This window comes from Dama dama, chromosome 20, assembly GCF_033118175.1.
Source record: "Dama dama isolate Ldn47 chromosome 20, ASM3311817v1, whole genome shotgun sequence".
In the NCBI taxonomy this organism is placed as follows: Eukaryota; Metazoa; Chordata; class Mammalia; order Artiodactyla; family Cervidae; genus Dama; species Dama dama.
Window position 1 is genome coordinate 10,515,412 of NC_083700.1, and position 20,322 is coordinate 10,535,733.

At 40.7% G+C, this 20,322-nt stretch overlaps 1 pseudogene; it reads left to right on the top strand.

Moving 5' to 3' along the window:
* The first annotated feature begins 16,376 nt into the window (after nucleotides 1-16,376).
* Nucleotides 16,377-20,118, top strand: LOC133074439 (nucleolin-like; annotated as a pseudogene).
* Nucleotides 20,119-20,322: the final 204 nt, after the last annotated feature.

Consider the following 20,322-nt stretch of genomic DNA (forward strand, 5'->3'; position numbering starts at 1 on the left):
TGAGGCTGTGCCAACCTCACAGGAAGAACTACCTTGCAAAGAGGAAGCAATTCTTAGCCCTTGGTACACACCTTTCAGTTCTTACCTGCCATCTCTTTTCTTAGTGCTTATACCTTTGTCTCTAATTTTTATTGTCAGCAACTGAAAGTGTGGTGAGCACATTGATGGTGCATAATAGATATCAGTTGCAAGAATAAAAGATTTAATAACTGGAAAAGATGAACAATAGCAGGTTCCATTTTAAAAGAATGTCCAAAGCAGAATTATTTGTAAGCCAAAAATCAAAACCAAACCAGGTCAGTAAGGTAAAAGATAATTTTAGGCCTATTACCTCTTGTGTAAAATGGTTATATTTATTATGAGGATTAAATAAGTGTATAGATATGTATGTATATAAGTATATACATATACACCTATACATGTTTGTGTATATGCATATACCAATATTTTAAATGTTTAGAATGATGTTTCCATACAGTCAATACTCAGTGAATGTTCAATATTATAGATTATTATTTTATGGTTGGTGAACTCTTCTCTCTTCTTGGCAAATTGTAATAAAGGTAACACTTAGGACTTCCTTGGTGGCACAGTGGACAAGGATCTGCCTGCCAATGCAAGGACACAGTTTTGAGCCCTGGTCCTGGAAGATTCAACATGCCACGGAGCAACTACAAACCTGTGCGCCACAACTACAAACCCATGTGCTGCAGTTACTGAAGCCTGTGTGTCTAGAGCCTGTGCTCCAGAGCAATAGAAACCACCTCAGTGAGAAGCCCGTGCTCTGTAACGAAGAGTAGCTCCTGCTCACTGTAACTAGAGAAAGCCTGTGTGCAACCACAAAGACTAGTGCAACAAAAACTTGTCTGCAGAGTCTTTGACATTCCTCCTTCCAAACGGTGGAGCCCAACTGCCCACCCCCACCTCTGCCACAGAGTTGGCTGTTAAAATAAACAAATAAATAAAGGGCATGCTTAGAATTATAGCCAGACTGAACCCAAAGTATCTTTAAAATTTTTTATAAATACATGAATGGACATGTCTTGTAGTGTTCTGTCTTCCTCCTCAGGATGAAAGAATAGAGAAAGGGGTCATGCTCCACTGTGGACTAGTCTGTGACAGGCTGTCCCCACCAGGAAGTTCTTGTTCATGATGTCTTGTCTTCTAGGATGCTTGGTTATCTCCGGTTGTGTGAAGCACACTGTTTATGAAGAATTATTTTTAGAAAAAGTTTGAGGTCTAAAAATATATTTTCTTCTAGAGATAGTCTTACTTGCTTCTGTCAAGTACTCATGAACACTAACAGTTTTAATACTGCAAGCACCTAAATCCAATTTAAGCTCCTACTCATCTTTTTTTTTTTTTTAGCTTTTTATTTTGTATTGCAGTATTGCTGATTAACAATGTTCAGGTGGACAGCAAAGGGACTCAGCCATATGTATGCAAGTATCCATTCTTCCCCAAACTACCCTCCAATCCCGGCTGCTACATAACACCAAGCAGAGTTCCCTGTGCTATACAATAGGTACTTGTTGGTTATCCATTTTAAACATAGCAGTATGTACATGTACAAGTCAACCCCAAACTCCCTAACTATACTTTCACCCAGTAATCATAACTTTGTTCTCTAAGTCTGTGAATTTATTTCTTTTTCTGTAAATAAGTTCACTTGTATAATTTCTTTTTATATTCCATGTATGAGGGACATCACATTATATTTCTCTTTCTCTCTGTGATTTCACTTAGTATGACAGTCTCCAGATCCATCCATGTTGCTGCAAATGGTGTTATTTCATTCTTCTTAACAGCTGAGTAATATTCCATTGTATATATGTACCACACTTTTTTTTTTCTTATTTACTTATTTATTTTAATCAGAAGATAATTGGTTTACAAAATTTTGTTAGTTTCTGCTACATATCAACGTGAATCCACCATAGGTATGTATATGTTCTCTCCCTCTTGAACCTCCATCCCATCTCCGCCCCCCACCCCATCCCACCTCTCTAGGTGGTCACATATCACCAGGTTTGAGCTCCGTACATCATAGAGTAAATTCCCACTTGCTGTCTATTTTACATATGGTAATGTGTAGGTTTCAATATTACTCTTTCAATTTGTCCCACTCTCTCCTTTCCCTACTGTATCTACAAGTCTGTTCTATGTGTCTGTGTCTCCAATGCTGCTCGGCAGATAAGTTCCTCAGTGCCATCCTTCTAGATTCCATATATATGTGTAATGTAAGATATTTGTTTTTCTCTTTCTGACTTACTTCACTCTGTATAGTAGGCTCTAGATTCATTCACCTCTTTAGAACTGACTCAAATGCATTCCTTTTTATGGCTAAATAATATTCCATTGTATATATGTACAACGTCTTCATCCATTCATCTGCTGATGGACTTCTAGGTGACTTCCATGCCCTAGCTATTGTAAATAGTGCTGCAATGAATATTGGGGTACATGTGTCTTTTTCAATTCTGGTTTCCTCAGGGTGTGTGTCCAGTAGCATGACTGTTGGATCATAAGGTAGTTTTATTCCTAGTTTTTAAAGTTTTAAAGGAATCTCCATACTGTTCTCCATAGTGGCTGTATCAAATTATTCAATACATTCCCACCACGAGTGCAAGAGTTTTACCTTTTCTCAACACCCTCTCCAGCATTTATTGTTTGTAGATTTTGTGACTGGTGTGAGATGATAACTCATTGTAGTTTTGATTTTCATTTCTCTAAATGAGGGATGTTGAGCATCTTTTCATGTGTTTACTAGCTATCTGAATGTCTTCTTTGGAGAAATATCTGTTTAGGTCTTCTGCCCCCCCCCTTTTTTTTTTGCCTCACAAAGCAAAGACTTTATTGGAGTATTTGGCATGGAAACCCCACAGCTCCAGCCGTACAGCCAAGGACACAACCACTTCTGAGGTGCACCAGCCTTCACACAGCAGCAATAAGTTAGCACGTGAGGCAAGCAGGTATGTGGAGTGCCCAGCCTGAGGGGCCCTGTGCTCCAGGAAGACTGGGGGTGGGGTGGGGGTGTGTGTGTGCACAGAGACAACAGACTCAGACACAAATTGCAAGAGAACAGCTTCCAAAGTCAGCCAGCCAACATACTAGGGCAGGTGGACCTAAACCAGGATGCTGCAGGCCAGGAAGAGCAGAGATCTGGCCTCTCCCTCCTCCTGACCCTAATCAGGCGCCCTAGGCAGTGGGAGAACTGTGTCTCATTTGGGCCAGGTTCTTGGAGCCTTGAGCTGTCTCCACAGCCTCCATCCTACAGACGGAGGACACTGCTTGGGCAAAATCAGCCCTAGTGCATCCCACCACTTCTGGCCTTGGCTCGGCAACTCTCTCCTGGGAGCAGGGTCCCTATTTGGGGATCTGACAGGGCAGTAAAAGCCCTACTAGGATAAGAGCCCAGGACCACAGATGGTCTTTACATGGCCAGCTACCAGGCCTCAAGTCTCAGTGCTAAGATGATTCAGTAACACCCTATAGGCCGAGTGTCCCCATGTCTGTAAAACAAGGACTTGTCCTCCTTCAAGGAGATTCAGTCTCAGGTTCTGCCCACTTTTTGATTGGTTGTTTGTTTTTTTCTGATATTCAGCTGTATGAACTGCTTGTATGTTTTGGAGATTAATATTTTGTCAATTGATTCATTTGCTATTATAGTCTCCTATTCTGAGGGTTGTCTTTTCACTGTATTTACAGTTTCCATTGCTGTGCAAACACTTTTGAGTTTAATTAGGTCCCCTTTGTTTATTTTTCTTTTATCTCCATTACTCTAGAAAGTGGGTCACAGAGGATCTTCCTGTGATTTATGTCAAGGAGTGCGCTGCTTATGTTACCCTCTAGGAGCTTTATAGATTTTGGTCTTCTATTTAAGTCTTTAATCCACTATGAGTTTATTTTTTTGTATGTGTTATGAGGTATTCTAGTTTCATTCTTTTACATGTAGCTGTCCAGTTTTCCCAGAACCACTTATTGAAGATGCCTTCTTTTTTCCATTGTATATTCTTGCTTCTTGTGTCAAAGATAAGGTACCCATGGGTCTAACTCTGTGCTTTCTATCATTTTCCATTGGTCTATAGTTCTGATTTTGTGTCAGTACCACTCTATTGTGATTACTGTAGCTTTGTGTTATAGTCTGAAGTCAGGAAGATTAATTCCTCCAGAACAATTTTTATTTCTCAAGATTGTTTTGGCTATTCAGTTTATTAGGGCTCACTTGCTCACTCAGGCTCACTTGCTCACTGAAAGCATTTCCTCTAAGATCAGGAACAAGACAAGGGTTGTCTTGTCCACTCTCACCACTTTTTTTCCCACTTTTATTCAACATAATTTTTGAAATCCTAGCTACAGCAATCAGAGAAGAAAAAGAAATGAAAGGACTCCAAATTGGAAAAGAAGAAGTAAAACTGTCACTGTTTGGAGATGACATGATAATATACATAGAAGCCACCAGGAAATTACTAGAGCTAATCAATGAATATAATAAAGTTGCAGGATATAAAATTAATACACAGAAATTGCTTGCATTTCTATACACTAACAGTGAAAAATTAGAAAGAGAAATTAAGAAAACAATCCCACTCACTACTGCAACAAAAGGAATAAAATACCTAGGAATAAATCTACCTAAAGAGAAAAGACCTGTATGCAGAAAACTATAAGACATTGATGAAAGAAATCAAAGTTAACACAAACAGATGGAGAGGTATACCATGTTCTTGGATTGGAAGTATCAATACTGTGAAGATTACTATATTACCCAAAGCAATCTACAGATTCAATGCACTCACTATCAAACTACCAACGGTATTTTTCACAGAACTAAAGCAAGGAATTCCACAATTTGTGTGGAAACACAAAAGATCCCAAATAGCCAAAGCAATATTCAGAAAGAAGAATGGAACTGGAGGAATCAACCTTCCCAACTTCGGACTATACTACAAAGCTACAGTCATGAAGACAGTATGGTACTGGCACAAAAACAAAAATATAGACCAATGGAACAAAATAGAAGGCCTTGAGATAGATCCTCATACCTATGGAAACCTTACCTTTGACAAAGGAGGCAAAAATATACAATGGAGAAAAGACGGTTTCTTCAGCAAATGGTGCTGGGAAAACTGGTCAACTACATGTAAAAGAATGAAATTAGAACAGTTTCTAACACTATGCACAAAAATAAATGTAAAATTGATTAAAAATGTAAGTGTAAGGCCAGAAACTATAAAACTCTTAGAGGAAAACATAGGCAGAACACTCTCTGACATAAATCACAGCATGATCATCTATGACCCATCTCCTAGAGTAATGGAAATAAAAATAAAAATAAATAAATGGGACCTAATTAAACTTAAAAGCTTTTGCACAACTAAGGAAACTATAAGCAAGGTGAAAAGACAGCCCTCAGAATGAGAGAAAATAACAGCAAATGAAACACCTCACAAGGAATTAATCTCCAAACTATACAAGCAACTCATGCAGGTCAATACCAGAAAAACAAACAACCCAATTTAAAAAGTGGGCAGAAGACCTAAACAGACATTTCTCCAAAGAGGGCATACAGATGGATAATAAACACATGAGAAGATGGTCAACATTGCTCATTATTAGAGAAATGAAAATCAAAACCACGATGAGGTATCATCTCACACCACAAGATCAAAAAATCTACAAACAATAAATGCTGGAGAGAGTGTGGAGAAAAGGGAAACCTCTTACACTGTTGGTGGGAATGCAAATTGATACAACCACTGTGGAAAACAGTATGGATATTCCTTAAAAAACTGGAATAAAACTACTATATGACCCAGCAATCCCACAACTGGGAATATACCCTGAGGAAATCAGAACTGAAAAAGACACATTTACCCCAATGTTCATTGCAGCACTATTTACAATAGCTTGGACATGGAAGCAACCTAAATGTTCATCAGCAGATGAATGGATAAGGAAGTTGTGGTACATATACACAATGGAATATTGCTCACTGTAAAAAGGAATGCATTTAAGTCAGTTCTACTGAGATGGATGAGCCCAAAATTTATTATGCAGAGTGAAGTAAGTAAAAAAAAAGAAAGACAAATGCCATACTTTAATGCATGTATATGGAATCTAGAAAGATGGTACCAACAATGTTACGTGCAGGGCAGCAAAAGAGACACAGACATAAAGAACAGACTTTTGGACTCAGGAAAAGGAGAAGGTGGGATGATTTGAGAGAAGAGCATTGAAACATGATACATTGCCATATGTAAAATAGATGACCAGTGAGTGTTTGATGTATGATGCAGGGCACCCAAAGCTGGTACTCTGTGATTATCTGAAGGGATAGGGTGAGGGAGGAGGTGGAAGGGGTGTTCAGGATGGAGGGGACCCGTGCATACCTATTGCCGATTGATATTGATGTATGGCAAAAACCATCACAATATTGTAAAGTAATTATCCTCCAATTAAAATAAATAAATAAATAAATTTAAGAAAAGAATCATATACCATGATCAAGTAGGATTTATCCCAGGGATGCAATGATTTTTCAGTATTTGCCAATCAATCAGTGTAATACACCACATCTACAAATTGAAGCATGAAAACCGTATGATCATCTCAATAGATTCAGGAAAAGCTTTCAACAAAATTCAGCACCCAGTTATAAAATAAACTCTCCAGAAATCAGGCAGAGAGGAAACACTGTTGTTGTTTGTTGCTAAGTCATGTCCGACTCTTTGATGACCCCATGGACCCTGGCTCACCAGGCTCCTCTGTCCATGAAGTTTCCTAGACAAAATTACTAGGGTGGGCTGCAATTTCCTTCCCCAGGGGATCTTCCTGACTCGGGGATTGAAACCACAGCTCCTACATTGCAAGCAGATTCTTTATTACTGAGCCACCAGGGAAGCCCCAGTTTTGTCATATATGGTCTTTATTACTTTGAGGTATGTGTCCTCTTTCCACCAGCCTGTGTCCACCAGGCTTTCATGGTGGCTCAGCAGTGATGAAACTGCCTGCAATGCAGGTGATGCAGGTTTAATCTCTAGGTTAGGAAGATCCCCTGGAGAAGAGATTGGCAACCCACTCTGATATTCTTGCCTGGAGAATCCCATGGACAGAGGAACCTGGGGGGCTACAGTCTACGGGGTCACAGAGAGTCAGACAGGACTGAAGTGACTGAGCACACACACACACTGAGACCCGCGACCTGGGGCCAATTCCTCTGGGAGAGCATACAACCCGCTTTAGACTGTAACATCTGGCGTGTCTTTGCCACCCCAGGCACTCCCCGGTACATCCTGATTGTGGCTGCCATACCCACCCCTCTCCCCGGCCTGAAGGGACAAATTCTTAAAAATTTGCCAAGGCTTGATTTAGTATCCAAGATGTGATTTCCCCTGAAGAACGAAAGTTCCACGCGCACTTGAGAAAATGTGAATTTTGCTGTTTTTGGATGAAATGCCCTTTAGATAACAATTTGGTCCAACTGGTCAAATGTATATTATTTAAAGCTTGTGTTTCCATATTAATTTTCTCTCTGGATGATCTGTCCATTGGTATTAATGGGGTATTAAAGTCTCCCACTATTATTGTGTTACTGCTAGTGCCCTAGTCCCCATGGTGAGTCCCTGCCACCCCATGCCTCTACAGGGTACCTTCCAATACTAGTATGTAGGTTTGGTTCAAGTCTTCTATGGAGTCCCTGCTCTTTCCCCCTGGGTCTCAGTCTGCACAAGATTTTGTGTGTGCCCTCCAAGAGTCTCTTTTTTCCCCTCTCTTGTGGAAGTCTTGCAATCAAATCTTGCTGGTCTTCGAAGTCAGATTCTCTGTGGACTACTACTCTCATTGCTGGCCTTTCTTGGGGCTCAGAATCTTCATAACATTGGAAGAACCTCTGTGGTATAATTGTGCTGAGTTTGTGGGTCACAAATAGAGCAGGTATGAGATTTTATTTTATTGTGATTGTGTCTCTCTTACCACTGAGATCTCAACTCACTGCAATGGAGAAGACTTCCTAGACCCTTGCAAAATCCCCCTTTATAAGGTTGTCATAGTCCCATGCACCTTTCTTTCATAGTAGTCATCACTGCTACAATATTATTTGAGGAATAATTTGATTGTTGGCCTCTAAAAAGTGAAGTCCCTTTTATCTCTCTGTTGCACCAGTGAAAGGGAAACTTCTCTGTTTCCTTTTATTGACAACCAATACATCTGACACCAAATGTGTGGGCTTTTTTCCACACACCAAAAAATTGGCTTAAAGCTCAACATTCAGAAAACTAAGATCATGCCATCTGGTCTCATCACTGGCAAATAGATGGGGAAACAGTGGAAACAGTGGCTGACTTTATTTTTGGGGGCTCCAAAATCACTGCAGATGGTGACCGCAGCCATGAAATTAAAAGACACTTACTCCTTGGAAGAAAAGTTATGACCGCATATTAAAAAGCAGAGACATTACTTTGCCAAAAAAGTTTCATCTAGTCAAGGCTATGGTTTTTCCAGTAGTCATGTATGAATGTGACTGTTGGCTTATAAAGAAAGCTGAGCACTGAAGAATTGATGCTTTTGAACTGTGGTGTTGGAGAAGACTTTTGAGAGATCAAACCAGGCTATCCTAAAGGAAATCAGTCCTGAATGTTCATTGGAAGGACTGATGCTGAAGCTGAAACTCCAATACTTTGGCCATCTGATGAGAAATACTAACTCATTTGAAAAGACCCTGATGCTGGGAACAATTCAAGGTGGGAGGAGAAGGGGATGACAGAGGATGAGATGGTTGGATAGCATCACCAATTCAATAGACTTGAGTTTGAGTAAATTCTGGGAGTTGGTGATGGACAGGCAGGCCTAGTGTGCTGCAGTCCATGGGGTCTCAAAGAGTCAGACATGACTGAGCGACTGAACTGAACTGAACCAATTCTTGACACAAGCTTGGTGTCATTTCAATTCTGACACTATTTATACCTAGAGTTAGTGTCATATCCCACAAGTTAAGTACTCAGACCCAAAAGACTGCCCCACTTCTGAGGTCAGTCTCAAGTCTGGGCTTCTTGTACTTCTGACCAACCCGTTATGAATGGAGCATAACCTCTTTTTTTCCCCCAATAATTTGTTAGAATGGCTCACAGAATTCAGGAAAACAGTTTACTTACTGGATTACTGGTGTCAACAAAAATTTTAATCAATAGTCAATCTGAAAAAGAAATGGAAAATTTTATTCAAGCCAAACTGAGGATGCAACTGAAAGGATAGTCTATCTGAAAGTTCTGAGGATTATTCTAAGAGGTGAAGGACGAGACTAATACATATGGATTTTGGCAAAGGTAATATAGGCAATTAAGCATGCATCTCCTTGCTGTTAGTCACTAGGAACAGACACCTCAGTTACTGGTTTTAGTTCTTTTCTAAGTATGGGAAGATGCAAGGATTCAGGTTCATAAAAAGTTTCTCCTGAGAATATCTCACCATCTGAAGGCCAGTTCTGTCAGTTTTACCAGAGTATAGAGTACCTCATCCTGATCATCATCCTGAATTCTTTTCAGGATATATTGTGGGTCAGTGACTATGGCTATTATGGAACTTATAGACTATGACTATGACTCTTATAGAACTGGATGATGGACAGCATTCTTTACAATCACTTCTCTTTTAGTCTTAATTTTGACCAAGATTTGGGAGGCATTTTGTGACCAATTTGTCCCCTGGCACTAGGACTGCTCATTCCCATATTTCCATATCTAGAGCAACATCATTACAATCCCTGATCTTATAGTAGTATATATTTGGTCAATCATTTCAAGTCAGGAGTCAACATAAACTTTATCTGAGGCTCAGATATACATATGGTAATTCAAGAAACAATAATCTTATAAAATAGGCAGAATATAGGTATGATAACTAGTAAAACTAATGTGGTCTTAAGTTAATATTTAAGCTAATAACTTTCATTAATTGTGGCCCAGTATCCCCTCAGGTTGTCTGACCATTCTGTTCTGTACCACTACTACTTTTATGGAAAACTACATATTGCATATGCATATAATCTATATACATAAGAAGGATGCATCTCCAAAGACATATGCATAGACAAGGCGAGTGGTGGGTTATTGTGACTCCTTACAGGATTTAGAAAGGAATATTATCTTCTAAGGAGTTACATGGCTGGCCCCAGAAGGAGAAAAATTTATCTTTATGGTTGAGTAGATATTTCTGCCATTGATGAGATCTGGTTAACACATAATGCAGCTTCACAAGGCACACTAGATGCGGGGGGGTGAGGGGACAAGGAGGTCAAAGGACAGAGAAAAAGTGTATGCTTAGTTTTCTTCTTGTCTTGCTTTAAAATGTGAACTTTTATTTCATTACTGGTTTATTATAAAAGACACAATTCAGGAACAGACAAATGGAAGAGATGGATAGAGCAAAGTATGTAAGAAAGAGTGTGAAGCTTCCATGTCCTCTCCAGGCTCACCACCCTCCCAGAACCTCCATGTGTTCACTGACCTGGAGGCTCTCTGTACCTTCTTAGTTGGCAATTTTTTAAAATAGAGGCTTCATTATGTAGGCATGAATGATTAAATCATTGAACATTGGTGACAGAACCCTGTCTCTAGCCCCTCTCCCATCCCTGGAGATTGGAGGTGAGTGGGTAGGAGAACTGGGAGATGATAGGGCTGAAATTCCAACCCTCTAATCATGTGGTTGGTTCCCCTGTTGACCAGTTAAAATCCTGAGATTATCCAGGAACTTCAGTCATATGACTGTAATAAGATCAGTCATCTTATTACACACACACACACCACATCGCTTTGAAGATTTCAAGGGTTTTTGGAGCTGTGTGTAAGGAATGTGGGAGAAGACCAACACATATTTTTTATTATATCACAATATCACAGCTTCTCACATTAGAATATAAGCATTCTGATGGCAGAGACCTCTGTTTTGGCCTCACTGCTTTATTTTGTGTTCAGCACAGTTCCTGGCACTGTGTGATGCTCAATAAGTCCTGCTGAAAGAGTAAATAATGAAGGCATGCGTGACTGAATAAATATCTGCCTGAAATGGTATAGACACATTTCCTGTATTTCTATATCCATTTAAGCATCTGGAATCCACAGCTCACAAGCCCTAAACCACACAGCTTTGGAGGCTGCAAGTGTTGGACCTTGATGTAAAATGTAATTTCCTGTCCTTACCAGCTAGTGATTTCCTTTGCCTGCTGGTTTAACTCTTGAGGTGAGGTGTCCTTCTGCATCTGGCTTTGGGAAAGATCTTGCATGTCGGGATTCCAGATCTATTGGCATCCCTGGGCCCAATTTCAGCTCTGGTGGGAAAGAAAAAGAAGTGGGGAGAACAATTCTAACTGTTTTAGCTTGTCAACTGGCTTAGAGGAGAGAGGGGGTGGGGGAACGGATGCAGTTACAATTCTCCCCCTCCTAATTGTCACCCTTCTGAGGCTCCTCCAACCTCAAGCCGCCCTCTCATAACCTTTTCCTCTGATGATTGTGGAGGGTCTTCTCCCCACCCAACCTCCTTCGGAGAAGGCACTTTCCATTTTCCGCCATCTCACCCCCAACAGATGGGTCTCAGATTTTCCCTTGCCCCTCACAGTGGGTAACACTTCTGTTTTTCCTCACTCAATGTGTATTTAAAATTTCTTCCACCCCATTATGTAATATGTGCCTGATCATTAAAGAACATTTGAAAAATGAAGACAAGCAGAAGAAAATGATGCTATCTACCACCTCTCCCCCAAAAAGACAGTTAATATTTTGATGGTTTTTTTCTGATGAAACAAATTAATATTTTATGGCAAGACAAAAAAAATAACTTAAACATAAAATTTTTCTTTGCCCACTTGGGGTTCCTCCCTCCCCCTTACTGTGTATTATGCATCTGCATAACCAGACCTCCTAAGGAATAACACTTCTTTTTAATATTATAACACATCTTAACTCTTTAGGAGATAATCTTCCTTCTTAATCTTGTAAGGAGTCAGTACCTATGACTCACTTACTTGCTTTGTATGCATAAATCTGGATTGTGTAAACTGTCAATAAGCCATTATTTGACTATAACCACCTGTCTCAAAATCATATATAACTGTGGTTTGACTCCTACAAGGGATGAACAGTCCTCAGAACTTTCTTAAAGAGCATCTCCTAGGTTATAATCCTTAAGTTGGCATGAATAAAATTTTCTATTTCTTTCTTAGATCAACTAATGATTAATTTTTTCAGTGATACAATTTTTTTTGCATAGGCCTTTAAAAACCACAACTGTAATCATACAACATATTAAAATTTGCATTCTACTTTTTATGCTTGTGATGCTATAGGGGAGGAAACCCAATCTTCTGCCCTCTCTCTTTCTAGGTTCTGTAACTGAGACCCTCCCCTTAATCAAAGATTATCAAGAGAAAAAATAGACAGAAGTGTAATAACAAGTATACCTCCTATATACATGTGAGATACCCAGGAAAACGAAATAACACCCCCCACCCCCGACATGGCCCCTTCCATTTCCACCTCTAGCTAAAGAGAAAAGAAAACGTGAAGGGCAGTAATGGGAGGTTTGGGCAAAGCACAGTAATGCATGGTTGTTATGCAATTTTAGATCACTGCCTTCTTGCCTGGATGGGAGGGGAGTTTGGGGGACAATGGATACATGTATATGTGTGGCTGTGTCCCTTCACTGTTCACCTGAAACTATCACAACTTTGTGTATTAATCGGCTATACTCTAGTCCAAAATAAAAAGTTTAAAAAAAATTAAAAAATCAACTATGAGTAACATGTTCTTTTATTGGACAGAGAGGTGTACTGGTATTTGTTGTTTGCTCGTCTGTCACATGCCCATGGGTGGCCCTGTTCAGAGAAAGTCCAGGCTCTGGGGTTTTGTTTTTTTTTTTTTTTTCCATTTATTTTTATTAGTTGGAGGCTAATTACTTTACAATATTGTAGTGGTCTTTGCCATACATTGACATGAATCAGCCATGGATTTACAAGTATTCTCCATCCTGATTCCCCCTCCCACCTCCCTCCCCACCCCATTCCACTGGGTCTTCCCAGTGCACCAACCCCAAGCACTTGTCTCATTCATCCAACCTGGGCTGGTGATCTGTTTCACCCTGGATAATATACATGTTTCGATGTTGTTCTCTCAAAACATCCCACCCTCACCTTCTTCCACAGAGTCCAAAAGTCTGTTCTGTACATCTGTGTCTCTTTTTCTGCTTTACATATAGGGTTATCATTACCATCTTTCTAAATTCCATATATATGCGTTAGTATACTGTATTGGTCTTTATCTTTCTGGTTTACTTCACTCTGTATGATGGGCTCCAGTTTCATCCATCTCATTAGAACTGATTCAAATGAATTCTTTTTAATGGCTGAGTAATATTCCATGGTGTCTATGTACCACAGCTTCCTTATCCATTCGTCTGCTGATGGGCATCTAGGTTGTTTCCATGTCCTGGCTATTATAAATAGTGCTGCGATGAACATTGGGTTGCACGTGTCTCTTTCAGATCTGGTTTCCTCAGTGTGTATGCCCAGGAGTGGGATTGCTGGGTCATATGGCAGTTCCATTTCCAGTTTTTTAAGGAATCTCCACACTGTTCTCCATAGTGGCTGAATTAGTTTGCATTCCCACCAACAGTGTAAGAGGGTTCTTTTTTCTCTGCACCCTTTCCAGCATTTATTGTTTGTAGACTTTTTGATAGCAGTCATTCTGACAGGCATGAGATAGTACCTCACTGTGGTTTTGATTTGCATTTCTCTGATAATGAGTGATGTTGAGCATCTTTTCATGTGTTTGTTAGCCATCTGTATGTCTTCTTTGGAGAAATGTCTGTTTAGTTATTTGACCCATTTTTTGATTGGATCACTTGTTTTTCTGGAATTGAGCTGCATGAGCTGCTTGTATATTTTTGAGATTAGTTCTTTGTCAATTGCTTCCTTTGCTATTATTTTCTTCCGTTCTGCTGGCTGTCTTTTCACCTTGCTTATAGTTTCCTTTGTTGTGCAAAAGCTTTTAAGTTTCATTAGGTTCCATTTGTTTATTTTTGCTTTTATTTCCATTACTCTGGGAGGTGGGTCATAGAGGATCCTGTTATGACTTATGGCAGAGAGTATTTTGCTTATGTTTTCCTCTAGGAGTTTTATGGTTTCTGGTCTTACATTTAGATCTTTAATCCATTTTGAGTTTATTTTTGTGTATGGTGTTAGAAAGTGTTCTAGTTTCATTCTTTTACAAGTGGTTGACCAGTTTTCCCAGCACCACTGGTTAAAGAGATTGTCTTTTCTCCATTGTATATTCTTGCCTCCTTTGTCAAAGATAAGGTGTCCATAGGTGCGTGGATTTATCTCTGGGCTTTCTATTTTGTTCCATTGATCTATGTTTCTGTCTTTGTGCCAGTACCCTACTGTCTTGATGATTGTGGCTTTGTAGTATAGCCTGAAGTCAGGCAGGCTGACTCCTCAAGTTCCATTCTTCTTTCTCAAGATTGCTTAGGCTATTTGAGGTTTTATATAATTCCATATGAATTGTGAAATTATTTGAAAGAACCAGCTTTTAATTTCATTGATTTTTTTTCTATTGTGTTTTAGTCTATATGTTATTTATTTCTGCTCTGATCTTTATGATTTCTTTTCCTTCTATTAACTTTGGGTTTTGTTTGTTCTTCTTGCTCTAGTTTATAATCTTTAATTCCTAATCTAAACATTCATGTATCTTTCCCTTGTGGTCAGACTCTTAGGTGTTTTCCAGAACTTCACCATCACACATGGCAAAATAACACATGTTTCTGTAGGTAAGCCTCACATTCCTTTTGAGATGAGAAAATCCTCAATCCAACTTCTTCAAGAAGCATTAAGTTCTTTTAACACTTGGTAGGGGGAGAGATCAATTCCCATTCCCTCCCTCTCTTCCTGCCATTTTTGCTGTAAGTCACAGTTAAAATAAATTTCTTGGTCCAAGACAGAGCTGCTTTAGCCCAGGGTGTCAAGTGAGCAAAGTGAAATTCAGATAACCTGTGACTCTCCAAATGTTTCCCTTGATCATAAAAGCAGTGTATCTGGTCAGCCAGTCCCCAAAGGCCAAGCCAACTTTGGGTCTTCTCACCCCAAACAAGGTTGATGATGTGGCTCCAGCCAATCAGATGTTTTCTGTTTTCTTTTTCCTTGTTCTTTATTCTTTATCCTGTAAAAGTGTCCCATCTCCTGCCCAATTTGCAGTTCTCCAAATGGAGACTGTACACTTCATGAAGTGTTTAAGTTTGTTTGTATCACCTAAGCTGTTCATTTTTTAATTCCAGTAAACGGGACTAGAATATGCCACACTAGAATGTGCCACTTTGGCAGGCAAATTATTTTGCGCTGAAGTCAACTAAGATCCAGCCATCCAGGAAAAACTTTTTACCACCCCTTAAAGTTGCCTAAAATAATTTAGAAATGTGGTCTGTACCAGAAAGAGAGTTATTACCAGAGACAGCTTTTTCATCTGAGACACTTATCCATACGGCAGGCAAATATCTGTTAACCAAATATTTGCTTTTCTCATCATCCTGTGAGCTGTCTTCTACCCCTATGAAGTCCTAGCTCCCCATTTCTTTTATTAGCTTGGGATGGTACATAAGCCTTAATTGCCTGACTTCCTTTGAGTCTCATATTACTGTATGTCTCCCGTACATATAAAATTAAATTTGTTTTTGTCTTATAACTCTGTCTTCCATTGATCTAATTATCCCAGCCAATAAACTGAGAAGATAACAAGAGGAAATTTTTTCTCTGCTACAATAGACATCTCTCTTTTAAGGGCTGAGTATTCACTTTAATGCTTCTGTTATCTTATCCTGAGTTGACTTTTGGGAAGTTAACCATTTTTTTTAAGTACTATTGTCTTTGCTAAGCATCAGTACCATATATGAGTCTGACTATAGACCAAGAGCTTGTTTCATATAATCCCCACCGTTGGAAGCCCTATAAGGGTTTTAGAGATAAGAAACTAGAGGTTCATGGAACCCAGGTCTTTGGTGAGAGTTGCTCTGCTAGTAAGTGTTCTCAACCCCAGGCCTGCCTGTCTCCAAAGCTATGTCCTTTCCTCCATCTACAATTGGAAAGAGGGGGATTCACCCTTCTCAAGCTTTGAGGCACATCTTCCTCTGCAGAGGCTAATAGGTGGTGGAGAGGGTTTTGCTTTTGTTCTAGCCTTGGTTGCATACTGAAGTGTGGAACTTTAGCAAGTCTCCTAGTTTGTCTTGGTTTCAGCTTCAACATCTGCAAACTGAACATACACACCCCAGAATAGCTTGCCTCATAGGAGCGAGGCAAAAATTTACGTGAAAGTAACTGGCTGCTAGTGAGGAATTGTTGGATGAGGAAGTGTGGGGAGAATGGGGTGTCTAAGAAGACTCATTTGTTGAGAGGTTTAGGTAGGTGTAAAATGCTAATGGAATCTCAGTGACACATTTTCTCCAGTGGAGTCAGGCAAACACCCGGAGAGGTTGTCATCTCAGTCTAAGGAATACTGTAAAGTAGTAGTTTTTTCCAGTTAGAATAATGGGGGAGTCACACTCTTGCCTAAAGACCCACCTGACTTTGGACTGAAGGAGAGAGAACAGTGCAGCTCAGAGAGTAAAGTATCAAAATTTTAGCTAAAGACAGAATCAATATTACTAATCTTTCCTTTTCCTTTGGTCTACGATCTGCCTTGGCAAGGCATGCATTTATTAAAAATTTTCTCCATCACGGTGATGGGACTGAGACCAAGCCACCTCAAGATGTGCAACTGTGTAGAGCAGATTATTTTAAGCTGAAAATTAGTCATCAGTTAGGTCTATTAAACTGTAACCTGCCTTCTGATCAAACTTGCTTTAGTTCTTTTTACAAAAACTTCGGTGTCCTTCAAACATCATGCAGCCTAAATAAGATGTTTGCCCTAATTGTTTTTCAGGAACTTGGAGTCAGCTGTTCAGTTGGAGATTGACCCAGTTAAGACTGGTTAAGATCTCTGGTTCTCCAACTGGGCATGCATGAGTGTCCTCTTGATGACATTTTAACATTAGAGGGTCCAAAAGTCCACCCTTGGAACATGCTAATGCAGCCATTTTCAGAACATGCATCCAATGAAGAAGCCTGTAGCTCAGTTGTCGTGCACAATGATTATTATCTCACTTTTTTTCTTATTTCTAATTACCTTTCCCCACATTCCTCATGCCTCAGACCACCTGCATTCTTACCTGAGCCCTTCACCTTTGGGGAAGTAGATTCGAGATTTGTTCTCCTGTCTCCTCACTTGGCTGTCTTATGAATAAACTTTTCCTCTATTGCAAATCTTGGTGACTCAGGAACAACACTGATGCCTAAAAGAATTTAAGATAGGAGGCCTGTCCAGGAAGTTTCCGCACCCTCAATCTTTCTGAGAATTAGAAAAAAACCTCTTCCTCAAGACTTGCTGATTTTATCTTTAAAAAGTAATTATATAGTGGCGGGGCCTGCCACGTGGGCTGCGCCTTGTGGGGCCTGCAGCCTGCGGAGGGACCTGGCCCTGGGGGGTAGGGCGGCAGTGCACCTAATCTGCGGTCCAGCCGGGTGGGCGGAAGGGAAGGGGGCTCCGGAAGGAGGCCCTGCCGCACGCTTTCTGCGCTGGGCTGCGCGCACGTGGAGGACTGCGACTTATCCCACTTGGCCTTTTCAGGGCTGAAGGGGGCGGGGTTGGTAACCTGGGAAAGGAAATCTTAATAGAAGACTATGAGTTAAGAGGTGTTTTTTTGTTTGTTTGTTTGTTTTTAAGCTGCCTTAATTTAAATTCAGACGAGGGTGGTGGAATTTGGTGCCACAATTTACCACAAAGGCTTTTTCAAGGTGGTTTTCCTCACGTGAAGGGCATTGAATTGTTGGCAGTTACAGTGGTCCAGTTGTAGTCCGCATTGAGAAACGGTGTGGTGAAGCAAGGTTCCATTCTGGCTGGAGGTGTCATTTTTAAAACGGGTGTGCTTAAAGAACGTAGCAAGAAGAAAGTAACCTTTTTATCCAAAGCAAAGGCTGGTAAAAATCAAGGTGACTCCAAGAAAATGGCTCCTCCCCCAAAGGAGGTAGAAGAAGATAGTGAAGATGAGGAAATGTCAGAAGATGAAGACGATAAGAGCAGTGGAGAAGAGGTTGTTATCCCTCAGAAAAAAGGCAAGAAAGCTATCACAACTCCAGCAAAGAAGATAATGGTTTCCCCAACAAAAAAGGTTGCAGTTGCCACACCGGCAAAGAAAGCAGTTGTCACCCCTGGCAAAAAGGCAGCAGCTACACCAGCCAAGAAGACAGTTACAGCTGCCGAAGCAGTGGTAACACCTGGCAAAAATGGAGCCACCCCAGGCAAAGCATTGGTAGCTCCTCTGGTAAGAAGGGAGCAGCCGCCCCAGGCAAGGGGGCAAAGAACGGCAAGAATGCCAAGAAGGAAGACCGTGATGAAGAAGATGAAGATGACAGTGAAGAGGAAGATGACGATGATGAAGAGGAGGATAAGCCAGCAGTGAGGAAGGCAGCTGCTGCTTTTGGTGTTGCTCCTGCCACAGGTGATGAGGATAACGAGGATGAAGATGACGATGATGATGAGGCAGAGGAGGAGGATGAGGAGGATAAGGAAGACAAAGATGACTCTGAAGAAGAACCTATGGAGATTGTACCAGCCAAAGGAAAGAAAGTTCCAGTAAAAGCTGTTCCTGTGAAGATTAAGAGCGCTGCTGAAGATGCAGATGAAGAGGATGATGATGATGAAGAGGAGGAGGAGGATGAGGAGGAAGAGGAGGAGGAGGAGGAGGAAGAGGAAGAAGAGCCTGTCAAAGAAGCAGCTGGAAAAGGAAAGAAGGAAATGGCCAAACAAAAAGCAGCTCCTGAAACCAAGAAACAAAAAGTGGAAGGCACAGAACCAGCTACGTCTTTCAATCTCTTTGTTGGAAACCTGAACTTCAATAAATTTGCTCCTGAGTTGAAAACGGGTATCAGTGACCTTTTTGCTAAAAATGATCTTGCTGTTGTTGATGTCAGAATTGGTGTGTCTAGGAAGTTTGGCTATGTGCTGAAGACCTGGGAAAAGCCTTGGAACTCACTGGTTTAAAAGTCTTTGGCAATGAAATTAAACTAGAAAAACCAAAGGGAAAAGACAGTAAGAAAGATCGAGATGCAAGAACACTTTTGACTAAAAATCTGCCTTACAAAGTTACTCAGGATGAATTAAATGAAGTGTTTGAAGATGCTGTGGAGATCAGATTAGTCAGCAAGGATGGAAAGAGTAAAGGGATTGCTTATATTGAATTTAAGACAGAAGCTGATGCAGAAAAACCTTGGAAGAAAAGCAGGGAACAGAGATAGATGGGTGATCCATTTCTCTGTACTACACCAGAAAGAAAGACCAAAGATGTGGAAAGAATAGCACTTGGAGTGGTGAATCAAAAACCCTGGTTTTAAGCAACCTCTCCTATAGTGCAATGGAAGACACTCTTCAGGAAATATTTGAGAAGGCAACTCATGTCAAGGTGCCCCAGAACCAAAATGGCAAATCTAAAGGGTATGCATTTATAGAATTTGCTTCATTTGAAGATGCTAAAGAAGCTTTAAATTCATGTAATAAAAGGAAAGTTGAGGGCAGGGTCATCAGCCTGGAGTTGCGAGGACCCAGGGGATCACCTAATGCAAGAAGCCAGCCATCCAAAACTGTTTGTCAAAGGTCTCTCTGAGGATAAAAACAGAAGAAACGTTAAGGGAGTCGTTTGATGGCTCTATCCGAGCAAGGATAGTCACTAACCGGGAGACTGGGTCCTCCGAAGGGTTTGGTTTTGTAGACTTCAATAGCGAGGAAGATGCCAAAGCTGCCAAGGAGGCCATGGAAGATGGTGAAATCGATGGGAACAAAGTCACTTTGGGCCAAACCTAAGGGTGAAGGGGGCTTTGGTGGCCGAGGAGGAGGCCGAGGTGGCTTTGGAGGCCGAGGTGGTGGCAGAGGTGGCCGAGGTGGATTTGGTGGCAGAGGCCGAGGAGGATTTGGAGGGTGAGGAGGCTTCCGAGGAGGCAGAGGAGGAGGAGGAGACCACAAGCCACAAGGAAAGAAGACAAAGTTTGACTAGTTTCTTCTATCCCTGTCTCTCCCTCCTCCATTTGAAAGAAAGGACTCTGGGGTTTTTACTCTGTTACCTGATCAATGACAGAGCATTCTGAGGACATTCCAAGACAGTATACAGCCCTGTGGTCTACTTGGAAATCCGTATAGACAACATTTCAAGGGAGGTAACCCTGTTGGTGTTGACTGGATATTTGTATAAACTTTTTAA